The sequence below is a fragment of the Panthera pardus genome, unplaced genomic scaffold (genome assembly GCF_024362965.1).
Source record: "Panthera pardus isolate Hobbes unplaced genomic scaffold, ASM2436296v1 HiC_scaffold_141, whole genome shotgun sequence".
Lineage (NCBI taxonomy): Eukaryota > Metazoa > Chordata > Mammalia > Carnivora > Felidae > Panthera > Panthera pardus.
This window is the reverse complement of record NW_026526701.1, coordinates 15001-27808: the sequence shown is the minus strand read 5'-3', so window position 1 is coordinate 27808 and position 12808 is coordinate 15001. Positions and strand designations below refer to the sequence as shown.

The window sequence follows — 12808 nt, the reverse complement described above, 5'->3', positions numbered from 1 at the left end:
TCTTTCTCTCAGGGCTGTGCTGGCTTATAGGCTGCAAGCATATCGGTGGACCTTGAGTCCAGGCTTCTTCAGAGACAGCTAGAGTTTGTTTGTGGGACCTGAAAAGACACAATAGCTGATTAGGGGCAAATAGTTCCCTGAAGAACAAGATTTAGGTTCTCTGCGAGAGAGAGCGAGCGTCAGACTCCTTAACCCTCCGTGGCACAGTTTCAATTGCCCACTCCCCACTCCCCGCCCCCCACACTCACCCCCAGCCTCTGGAGTTTGGATCATTTCCCAATGGTAAGGAACGGGGACGATGATGGGTGATGGCTCGGGCTAGGGCTATCCGTTTATCTCCCCCGGTGAGAACAGTTTCTGTAAATCTCACCTGTCACAGGCCTAGGTGCAGGGCTACACAGAAGTTGTGAAGGGAATCGAAGCAACATGGAGTCAGAGGTGTTAAGTTTTCTTCCCCTTTATAAGTTTCCATTGTCAATCCCTCATTCCACTTCTATGGAACAGGGATGGAGGTCCACCTTCTGAAACTATTTCAAGCCGAATTAGGGTGTGGCAGGGGCTTTGGAAGGGAAGGATTTGACAGGGTGCAGGTCACAACTTTTGCTCCCTTGTGCTAATTGGGGGTGGGGAGGGGGGGGGGAATCAGAGATAATTCCTATCTGAGATCTTGGGTATTTTTCTGCATAGTTTGGTACTGCATCATATCCTGAGATTTCTCCCCAAGTGTATTCTAAGGAATAGTAACAGTATAGTCAAACCCAATGTTATAACCACCTTGTGGGGGGAGGGCACGGGGGGGAAGGTTGTGGTGGTCAAGGGCCTCTTACTGTACCCAAGTGAATTGCTGTCTGATTTTATTTGTATGTTTTTTTTTTAAATCTTATTAAGTAACCTTTACACCCAACGTTGGGCTCGAACTTACAACCCCAAGATCGAGAGCTACACGCTCTACCGACTGAGCCATCCAGGTGCCCCTGTTTATGTGGGCTTTTGTTGCTGGGGCACCTGGGTGGCTCCGTGGGTTAAGCATTGGACTCTGGCTCCGGTCAGGATCTCGCCGTTCGTGATTTCGAGCCCCGCATCCGACTCTGTGCAGACAGCTCAGAGCCTGGAGCCAGCTACAGATTATGGGTCTCCCTCCCCCCACCCCCTCTCAAAAATAAATATTAAGAAACTTATAAAAATACAAATAAAATATGGGTTCTTATTTCTAAAGAGGAGCTAATACAGTTGCAGCAAGTGTTTGTGAACTAGCTTTGACTCTGCCTCCTCGTTCAGCAAGCAATCAGATAACTAATAAGAGGTACTTCTACAGAAAGAAAAGAACACCACGGGTTAATGGGTAGAACAACTTATAAACCCAGTGTCTAAGTCCCAAGTGCGGTCAGTGAGAAGGTGTCTAGATGCCAGGCTCGAAGCATCCTCAGCTGGAGTGGGAGCAGGCAGGGGGCAATCTGACCGATTTTTCTGGCATGTAGTTCAAATGTCTCATTTTGGGGGATTCTGAGTGGCTCAGTGGGTTCAGGTTCAGTATTCAAGTCTGGATCTCCACTCAGGTCTCAATCCCAGGGTCGTGAGCTCAAGGCCCCAGTTGGGCTTCCACACTGGGCGTGGTGAAGCCTACTTTAAAAACAACAAAAACACAACAGCAGCAAATGTCTCGTTCTGAATGGCCCATAGAGCAACAGGCACACAGATTGTCTACAACTGTGGCAATTTCTCTGAAGTTTATCTCCAGTTGTCCAGCTTTCCTTTGCAGGGCTTCAGGGAAAAGGGCCATTTGAGTTCTTCAGGATGGTAAGATAAGAGGATGGGAGAGGATTGGAAGCCTGAGTTTGAAGAGTCATAGTCAGATATTCGAGGAAACCAGGATTCAGGATCCAGCCCAGTTTTAAAGGCAAACAACAAACAGTCAAAGAAAATTAATTAACCAGAACTAGAAGTTAACATCCACAAAAGAGCTATTGAAATACAATCTTTTTCTATCGAGACCCCTCCATTCCTGTCAAAGATAGCCCAATGAAAACTTATTTGTTTGTAAAATAAGTCCAGTGTTAACAGACATGGCTTCAGTATTGACATAAGCACAGCAAGAATAGCGATTGACCATATAGTATTTTGTGTTTTTTCTCTCTTCTTTTCCGCCTGCCTGCCTTCTTTTTATTTATTTTTTTTTATGGAGTTCTTTTTTTCCTCTTAAGTTAATTCCTTTATTTTGAGAGCTGGGAGGAAAGGGAGAGGGGGAGAGGGGGAGAGGGGGAGAGGGGGAGAGGGGGAGAGGGGGAGAGGGGGAGAGGGGGAGAGGGGGAGCTCTGCACTGTCAGTGCAGAACCCAGCTCAGGGCTCAAATCCATGAACCATGACCGTAGGTGAAATCAGACGCTTAACCGACTGAGCCACCCAGGCCCCCCACACACCAGATTTCTTTACACTGTCAAATGTACGAATGTATCTCATCATTTTCAGAAACACGTTGTGGTGTTTGGTTTTGTTTCTTTTTTCTTTTACTGTACAATTTTTAGCAAGTCATGAAACGGGCGCCTGGGTGGCTTTGTCAGTTAAGCATCCAACTTCGGCTCAGGTCATGATCCCACGGTTCGGTTCGTGAGTTTGAGCCATGCATTGGGCTGTCTGTGCTGTCAGCACAGAGCCCGCTTCGGATCCTCTGCCCCTCCCACCGACTCATTCTGTGTGTGTGTGTGTGTGTGTGTGTGTGTGTGTGTGTGTGTGTGTGTGTGTGTCTTTCTCTCTCTCTCTCTCTCTCTCTCTCTCTCTCTCTCCTAAAAATAAAGAAATAGGCTGGAAAACAAATCTTCAAGGAAAAAAAAAAACAACAAACGATGAAACATGTTTACTAACAGACCCAAGTATCTTTACTGTTTTTCTGAATAAAGCCAAAGACCAAACACACACACACACACACACACACACACACACACACACACACAGCAAAACAAAAAACAAAAAAACAAACAAAGAAAAGAAAACGCCGTAGGTTTAGTAATTCACAATTTAGTATTTTATCTTCTGTGGAAAAGACTCAGATGTCTGAAGAACTGAACCTAATTTACCACTTAACTTAGCAAAGCTTTGAAGTTACAGGTCATGAAAGATTTGGGAAGCCATTTTAAAAGTTTACAAATAGGGACTCCTGGGCGGCTCAGTCGGTTAAGCGTCCGACTTCGGCTCAGGTCACAATCTCACAGCTCGTGAGTTCGAGCTCCGCGTGGGGCTCTGTGCTGACCTCTCAGAGCCTGGAGCCTGCTTCGGATTCTGTGTCTCCCTCTGTCTCTGCCCCTCCCTCGCTGACATTCATTCTCATTCTCTCATTCTCTCATTCTCTCTCTCTCTCTCTCTCTCTCTCTCTCTCTCTCTCTCTCTCAAAAATAAATGGTACAAGGAAAAAATTTAAAGGTTTACGAGTAAACATTTTTGTGTATTTAACCTATCTCCTGTCAACATTCACCCACGAACACTGTATGCGAGAGACAAAATCGACCATCGTTTGAAGTACTTTTTGCTGACAAACTGCAACGGGTACCGGTGAAGTCATAAATTGAAGTCACATGAAAGCTGATTAGGCCCCTGCCTCGGGCCTGAACCCTAGAGTGCGTGTCTGAGTGGAACAAGGAAGGGCGTAAGTGTTTGTAAAGTTTTTTTGATTTTGTTTTTGATACCTGTTGTAAAACGAGGGAGAAAACGTGTTATGTTGTTTGTAAAGGTCACAGAGATGTATATTTTGAGGACCACAATTACAGGGTCAGTATTGGGACGGAAGCAAGGCCATGACCGGAGCTGCCCACCCCAAAGGCTTGTCATGCAGAGAGCACCAAATTCAAGCCATTTTACAACCACCACCACAAAGAATAAAACCTAACTATCTGCATTGTATTTGATATCGACGGCTCCGAAAATATGTCCATTTTAAGTAAGCAATCACCCTTCCATGGCCCTTAGTACCCAAGACGTCACACCCGTGTCCACTAAAAAGTCAAACGATCTGTTTCCCCACCATCAGGCTCACACGGGAGGCCCCACCACTGGGGATGGCCTAGGAGATCACTGGAGCCACACCAACTGATGCAGAAACAGGGGGAGGGGGAGGCGGCCAGGGAGCCGCCGGCCAGGCCCCAGGCAGATTTAAAGTTTTGGACTCACCTTTTTGTGTTTCTTTCATCTTTTTCTTTTGCGCCTCCAACTCCGCGTCTGCGCGTCCACCTCCTACTTCTTCTTCCATCTCTGTCTCCTGTCTTTGCCTCCTGCAAAAGTGGCTTTGTCTCTGGTTGCTTTTCAGCCCCCTGTGGAAGAGGTGAAGGAGGAGCAGGCCGTGGGGTGGGCACCCATCTTGACGCTTGTGCTCGGGGAGGAGGAGGGGCGGGTTTAGGGTCACTGGCATCTGTCTGCCTTCCTCCTCTTCCTCCTCTTCCTCATTCTTCTGACTATTGGGAAAGGGTGTGTGGGTGTGGGTGTATCGGGGAGGGCAGGTGTGTTCAATTTTTATCTCTCCTCTCTCTGGGCCATCAATTGTGTCCCTTCCCATGAGGCAACTTTCTTATGGAGTAACATAAAACTCTGAATGTAGAGAATTTCACACACACACACACACACACACACACACACACACACACCCCACACCCATACCCCGTTCACGTGAATGTGAAACACATTTGGGTTTGTTCTGATCCTCCTGAGTGTTAGAATGCCCAATGTTCACAAGAGCTTGCCTTGAAACACAGTAACGGAGCTCGGTTACAAATTGGTGTGAGCAATAGCATCCAGAGGTAGAGAAAACATCTCACATGGATAACACCTGTGGCCATAGATCCACAAACAAGATGCAAACCAACATCAGCCTCTGTTTCACTCCTATTTGTGGAGAGGACGCGAAAGACCCAATGGTCAAATCTCCCCCTTTTATAAAAACAAATCCAATCGCACGAGAGCATTACCGTGGATGGATCCCATCGTGCAGGTGTTTTCCATTTCCAATGAGAACACAGCCAATTTGGTGCAAAGAAGCCAAAAGCTGCAGCAACCCACAAACCAAATGTGGCCCGGGATATCTCCGTGAGCGTCCCTTCCTCCCCAAAAGCCGGGGCTTCGCTGATGGAACCAAAGGGCTTCCTAGTTTCTGGCTGCGTCGTCTCACGGCCAGCTTTCCCTAAGGGAGCACACAAGGAAACTCATTCAGACACCTCCAAAGAACCCCATCTGGGCCATCAGGGACTCAGGTGACCTTTCCATGTTCCCATGTAAGTAAGCACTTGCAAGTATAGGCTCCATATGTCCTATACGTGTAGCCTGCCGAAGTTTCCTTTTGGGGATGGGTGGTTGCTTTCTCCACACTTAGAGCAAGGTTATTAAATGGTGGCGGTCACGGTGGTGTTTTTTCCTCTTCCGTAAAGAGTTACAAGGCGGCCATTTCGTGGGAGCGAAGCGGTAGCTGGGCTGCTCCTGGATCCCTCGCCGCTTCGGGTTCCCTGTCAGGCTTCCTAGCAGCGGCCTAGCGGAGAAATAAGAGCAGGTGTCTGAATGTACTCGGGTGACCAAAGATGAGAATGACGAGCCCATCGAAATGCCATCGGAAGACGACGGGACAGTGCTGCTGTCCACAGTGACAGCCCAGTTTGTCGGCAGCACGTGGACTGCACTACCGGAATCCAGCGTCTCAGCGTATGAGAGGTGTCCGGCTGGTCAAAGACATTCTGCGCATCCCTGATGCTGGCTGGGGAAATCCTGGTAGCGGATAGTCGTCAACTTATCCCAAAGATAGCCACAGAAAAAGGGACGAGACAGGTGCCTGCTTCTTCAGCAGTGAAAGTGAAGAGAGCCATCCAGGGTACGTCAGATTTAAGAGTGTTGGGTCTCCCGTGGAAAACAACCGAACAGGATCTGAAAGAATATTTTGGGAGCTTTGGAGAGGTTCTTCTGGTTCAGGACAGGAAAGATATTCACACTAGTCCTTCAAAGGGTTTTGGCTGTGTTCCTTTTACGTAATAGGAAACCCAGGTGAAAGTCACGCGATCAAGGAACGATGGTGTGACTGCAAACTTCCTGAATCTCATCCAAGCCCAGATGAGCTTTTGAGAAGCAGGAAGGCGTTTGTCGGGTGCCTTACAGAGGGACGTGACTGCCTATAAGCTGCAGCAGTTCTTTTGCCAGGACTGAGAAGCGGTAGACAGCTTCATTCCCAAACGGTTCCCGGACTTTCCCTTTGTTACATTTGCAGATGATCAGGTAGCCCTCGCCCTCACCCTCGCCCTCTCTGATATTATCATTGAATTTATTTTTCTCAATGTACCCCCAAGGTACTTAGCCTATAGGGCAACAGTGGTTTGAGGAGGAGAGTCCTTCATACCCCTCGCCCTTTCAGCCCCCGCCCTGGCACAACCCCCTCCAGGAGCCCTCTGTTTGTTCCCCTTAGGGAAGAGCCTCTTACGTTTTTGTCCCCCTCCCTGTTTGTATGTTATTTTTCCTTCCCTTCCCTTCTTCCCTTCTTCCCTTCTTCCCTTCCCTTCCCGGGTTCCCTTCCCAGAGTTCCTCTGTTTGGGAAGTGAAGGTCCTCACACGGGTGAGGTCCTGTGATACATGTGTTTCTCTGAGGGACGAATGTCACTTTGCATGACACCCTCCAGTTCCATCCAGGTACTTGCAAATGGCAAGACTTCATTCCCTCTGGTGGCCGAGCACTGCTCCGTTGTAGATGGATACCACCTCTTCTGTATCCATTCATCCATCGATGGACATTTGGCCCCTTTCCATACTTTGCCTACCGCCGATAGTGCTGCTATGCACACTGGGGTGCGTGTGCCCCTTGGAAACAGCAGACCTGTATCCTTTGGCTAAGTACCTAGTCATGAAAGTGCTGGGTCGTAGGGTACTTCTATGTGTCATGTGTTGAGGAACCTCCTCAGGTCCCTGGTTCTGGAAAGAACTCCGATAGTGGTTCTAAATCAGGTGCGGCCATCGGTTGGGGACCCCCATCAAATGCAGAGTCAGGCAGCGGTTTTCCTGCAGGCTTTGGCTCAAGCACGGATTCTAAATCTTCCAGCTGGGGAATTTATACAGCGGGGTAGGTATAGACTGGTAGGAATTCAAATTTTTCTAAACACATGGTAAGTGTATTTCTTTTTTTCTTCTCTTCTCTCTTCTCTCTCTCTCTCTCTCTCTCTTTCATTTTCTTTCTTTCTTTCTTTCTTTCTTTCTTTCTTTCTTTCTTTTTTTTAAAACATTTATTTATTTTTGAGAGACCGAGAGAGACAGAGCGGGAAGGAGAAGGAGCAGAGAGAGAGGGAGACAGAATCCGAAGCAGGCTCCAGGCTGTCCGCACAGAGCCCGGTGCAGGGCTCGAACCCACAAACCGTAAGATCATGACCTGAGCCGCAGTCACACACTTAACTGACGGAGCCACCCAGGCACCCCACCCATGGTTAAGTGTATTATAAAACCCATCCATACTGAGAGTTTTCAGAATCAGTACGTTCAGCGTGGGGTATATTCACCACTATTTTTGACATTTTTCTTCAGAAAGAGAGGCAAAGCTAAATGAATTTTAGAAGTTTTGTTACATGAAGTGTTGAAATATCAGGTGTTTGAAAGCGAACTGCTGTTTGCCTGATTGGTTCTCGTTCTCTCTCTCTCTCTCTCTCTCTCTCTCTCTCTCTCTCACACACACACACACACACACACACACACACACACACACACACAGGCTACAATGGATATCAAAGGATTTCTCCTGTAATATTGTATCCCTGGACTCGTCAAGTGAATTCTTTGTGCGTGTTCACTATGGAAACCATTCATTAGAAGTACATTCTTTTTTCCTTGTTTTAATTGGAACCCCACCACATTATTTCCCCACCCCCGGGAAAACCTCCTTTTTGGAGATCATGGTGTCACAGTGTTTGGTCTTTTTGCTTTCGTTTTTAGTTTGTGACACTTGTCTCCCTTCCTATGCACAAGTACAGTATGAAGCCTTCATTGAATCTGTGCCGTTCATCTCATTTCAAATGTTTACGGGAGAAGCACTTCATTGAAAGCAGTGCTGTAAATATTCTGCCATAGGAAGGAATATTTCCGTCTACGTGCTTTCTCACTCTTGAATTCGTCTTCACACCATACAGGCTGTGACTTTGACGGTGGGTGTCTCGTTTGTATCCGCTACTCTTTATTTCGCGGAGTCGTATCAATGCTATGAATGCAAGGGTGTGCTATGTAACCAGAAGGCTGTTAGAAGTTCTGAAACCTTGTGTTTTCTGATCCTCGTGTTCGACCGACAGTGGTGCCGAAGTACGAAAGGCTAGTGTGAGTGAGAAAAGGAGAGAGTGCGTGCAGAGACTCCGTGGCGGTGGCACACGATGGATAGATTTTTTTAACCTGGTGAGATGCATCTCTCAGTCCCTTGACCTCGGTGCAAGAGCGTGCCGAGAGCAACGATAGCAAATGACATGCGAATGTTTTCTGCATCCAAAGGACAGCCACACCCGTTGGAAGACGTTGGAAGACGTAAAGAGAGTTTTGTTCTCAGAGAACCCCGTTAGTTGGATGTGTGAGGTACTTGTATTTCCCCTGCCCTTCCGTCAGCTGCTGTGAACACCGTATGGTGTGTGTTCTGTTCTGTTCCCGATCTGTTAAGTGTGGTCCCGTGAACACGGACTGAGCTTGTGGTGTGCTTCACGGGAGCACTCGGAAGCAGAGCTCACCAGTGAGCTCGGGGTGTCACCACGAAGGCCGGAAGTTCTAATGTCTGCCAGGTAGCCATAAGAATGTGGTCTAATGCAGTTCTGTGTCCCGTGCTTGGATGGTCTTTATAAGAGTTGTCAGTGTTGGGAATTCTTAAATAGAATGGATGAAGGAGGAAGAGGAGGAGGAGGAGGAGGAGGAGGAGGAGGAGGAGGAGGAGGAGGAGTTGTTGTTGTTGTCGTTGTTGTTGTTGTTGTTACGAGGTATAATGACGAAAGACACGGCAGAAAATTTTTACAGGGTTTACTTTCTGTTTTCAGTATGTGCAAAGCTGTATGACTTTAATCTTTGGGGATCCAGGGAGGTTTTCTTCCATTTTCTCATCTGTATGTTTGGAAGGCTCCTTTTTAATTCGCAACTGACTGACTGACTGACTGATGGATTGGTTTTGTTTTTATGTCCTCTTCTCACCCAACATAAGGCCCAAACTCACAGCCCGGCAATGAAGAGTCACCCGCTCCCCTGACCTAGCTGAGCGAGCCAGCCAGCCAAGTCACCCCTTTGATCCATTTTTGTTGTTGTTGTTTATTTAAATGAAGCGGACATGCAACGTGTGCTCAGGACAGAAACAGAGCACACGCTTTGGGGTTTGGCAGGGTCATTTGGAGCTTGGTAAATGTTAAAGCCTAGCTTCCCTGGGAGCCCAGGAGCAGGGTCCACAGCCGTTAAAAGTTGACAATTTCCTTTATCGATAGCCATCGAACAGATGATTTATTGAAAACACGAATCTATGGCAAAGATCGTTCTATGGTCTGTGATCAGGATATAGGAAGAACCGGATGGCTACAGCTCCCACCTCACAGACTTCATGTTTCAGTTGGACGTAGAGGCAGGGAGGGAGGTGAGGCAGGACGGCAGGGAGACAGGGAGGCAAGCAGACTGGCAGGCAGGCAGGCAGGCAGGCAGGCCGGCCGGCAAGCAGGGAGGGAGGGAGGCAGGCCGGCAGGCAGGGAGGGAGGGAGGCAGGCAGGCAGGCAGGCAGGCAGGCAGGCAGGGAGGGAGGGAGGCAGGCCGGCAGGCAGGGAGGGAGGGAGGCAGGCAGGCAGGCAGGCAGGCAGGCAGGCAGGCAGGCAGGGAGGGAGGGAGGCAGGCCGGCAGGCAGGCAGGCAGGCAGGCAGGCAGGCAGGCAGGCCGGCAGGCAGGCAGGCAGGCAGGCAGGCCGGCAGGCAGGCAGGCAGGCAGGCCGGCAAGCAGGGAGGGAGGCAGGCCGGCAGGCAGGCAGGCCGGCAGGGAGGCCGGCAAGCAGGGAGGGAGGGAGGGAGGCAGGCAGGCAGGCAGGCAGGCAGGCAGGCAGGCAGGCAGGGAGGGAGGGAGGGAGGCAGGCCGGCAGGCAGGCAGGCAGGCCGGCCGGCCGGCCGGCCGGCAAGCAGGGAGGGAGGCAGGCTGGCAGGCAGGCAGGCAGGCCGGCAGGCAGGCCGGCAAGCAGGGAGGGAGGCCGGCAGGCAGGCAGGCAGGCAGGCAGGCAGGCAGGCAGGCCGGCCGGCCGGCAAGCAGGCAGGCAGGCAGGCCGGCAAGCAGGGAGGGAGGCAGGCCGGCAGGGAGGGAGGGAGGGAGGGAGGCAGGCGGGCCGGCCGGGAGGCAGGCAGAGAGGCAGGCCGGCAGGGAGGCAAAGAAAGAAAACGTGGCATCAGGGTACCTTGTGGGCTCAGGTGGTGGATCGTGCCACTGTATCTCGTGGGTTGCGAGTTCGAGTCCCACGCTGGGCGTAGCGCGCGCTTACAGTAAAATCTTTGAAAACCCATCCACAAATACAGGAATAAACAAAACATGGTATCAAAGGGGAGTAAGTGATTGATCGATGGGGGGTGGGGATCAAACGAGAATATGTGTCTAACCCGCAACCTATTCTTTATCGACGCTGCTTTCACTATTTTGCCCCGATGACTTTTTCCACAAGCGGTGGTCCCACCTGAGCGGGCTCCCTTCATCTTAAGATGTTCTGCAGCGAGAGGAAAGGCGTGAGAGGCAAAAGTTAGGCGGATCCATACAAATAAAGACAATCATCGTTTCTGAGACCAGTAGCCAAAGCTCTGCCTCCGTTTAGGATCCAATGTCGTACTTATCTCTTTAAAAACAGAAATACGTACATAAAAACCAGGCAGGGTCGTTGGCTTGGATAAGGGAGGAAGCTGAAATGCAATCATGGAGAACAACATAGGGGGTAAGAAGTTGCAAGCCAGAGCGATTTCACCACCCGTAGCCTTTGAAATGATGATTTGGTGTCTTCGGATACAAGAGAGCTCACCCTACGTAGAAGGTTTCCCACCGCTTGTCATGAAGTATCGGAACACCACAAGCGGATTCCCGTGCTACCAAAACCTCTCTGCCAACATAATCTGTAACAGCTGCATTCTCTTGTATCGTGTGAGTGTAGCGTCATTCATTGCACCACTCTGCCGTTGTTTGACCTTCCAGCGGATTGTAATTTTCGTTTCTTTCGGCGTGCGTGTGGGTATGCGTATCGGGCTATCGAAAACGATCTAGCCACGTTCGGTCCTCTTTTTCTCATTTCTCATAGATGAGTGATGGCGTCAAAGGATACACCTCAGGAAACCCCAGATGGAAGAGAGGCAAAGGGAAGGGGGGGGGGCAGAGTGCTTCTGTGTCCCGTGCCGCCCCCCCCCCCCCCCGCACTCTCCCAACACACCAGTCTCCCCTCCTCTCCCCCCCCCCCCCCCCCCCGTTCCAGGTGTTGGAACAACCCGGAAGTGCCTGAATTAGGGGAGTTCTTTGACCGGGGGGGGGGGGGGGGGGGAGAGGTTGGGGAGCACCAATGTTTGGAAACATTGCAGGGCTACCAAGAGTCAGTGTCTAAGGTACTTGGGGGGGGGGGTGAGGAAGAGGGGGGCGTGGGGTTTCTTTCTCTTTGAGGTGATGGAAATAGTTTGGAATGAACAGTGATGGTCCCATAGCTTTGTGAGTAGTAGCCTAAGATAGCCCGCTGAAGTGTACACACACCTATACATTTGTTTACTTATTACGTATGCATTCATTCCAGTTGAGTGAGTGGGAGAGAGAGGGGGTAGGGAGGGAGAGAATGGATCACCAAGCAGGCTCCAAGGTGTCAGCACAGAGCCAGATGTGGGGGCTGAAATTCAAGAACCCCGAGATCATGACCTGAGGCGAGACTGGGACACCTTACCGAGTGAGGCACCCAGGTGCCCCTGAACTGTTCGCTTTTACAAGGATGGGAATTTTGGCATGCGAGTTGTGTTTCCAGTGTTAATAGGTGAGGCAACACCTAGAATAGTAAATGCGGGCGGGCGGGCAGGCAGGCAGTCGATGTTTTCTTGTTCTTTCCCTTCTGGGCTTCAGAGGGGGATGGCGAGTGTGAGGGAGGGAGTCCATGACACTGGGCGTAGGTGTTCTTGTGAGCTGAGCGGCTTGGGAAGTTCCTCCGAACTACATGACCCCACAGGAGAACAGGAATTCCTTCTCGACGGCAAGAGAGTGGGCGACTAGCACCGCCTGAGTCTGGCAGAGCCTCAAATCTAAGTCGGGGTGGGGGAGCACTTCTGCTGTCCTACCGGTCCTGACCCTCCCTGTCTGTCTGGGGGCCCCTGAGCCGCAGGGGTGGTGTTTTGAGTTGTCCCTCTGTGGTCGTCTTTTACACCAAATACTTCTGTTGAAGGTGCTTGGAGAATAACACAGGTTGGTATTTCCAAAATGACCTTGAGATCCTATTCTCTGCCCCTCCGCCCCTCCCTTGCGCGCGTGAAAACACCCACCCACACACCCCCCCCCCCGCCCCCGCGCACACACCCCACCCCTTCCCATTCCTTCTAACTACAACTGTTCCTATTTCCATCCATGTACTCCCAGACAGCTTCCTCAAGCCCCACCGCCCACCCCGTCGACCTCTTTGGGTAGTATAAAAGCGACCAACAGGCAGGGGGCGTCCGGGCACCACGGTGGTGGAGTGAGGGAGTCCGTGTGTGACGACTACGGGCGGATCGCAGCAGAGCGGCCGGGACGCAGCACCTGCCTCGCCGGCGCACAGCCTCGTCCCCAGCCACCTGGGTCAGTAGCGTTTCCCGGCTGGGGTGGGGGGAGGGGGACATGG

General features: G+C 50.6%; 1 pseudogene; it reads left to right on the top strand.

The window, feature by feature from the left end:
* Positions 1-4954: 4954 nt before the first annotated feature.
* On the top strand, positions 4955-6396 carry LOC128776920 (TAR DNA-binding protein 43-like; annotated as a pseudogene).
* The last annotated feature ends 6412 nt before the right edge of the window (positions 6397-12808 follow it).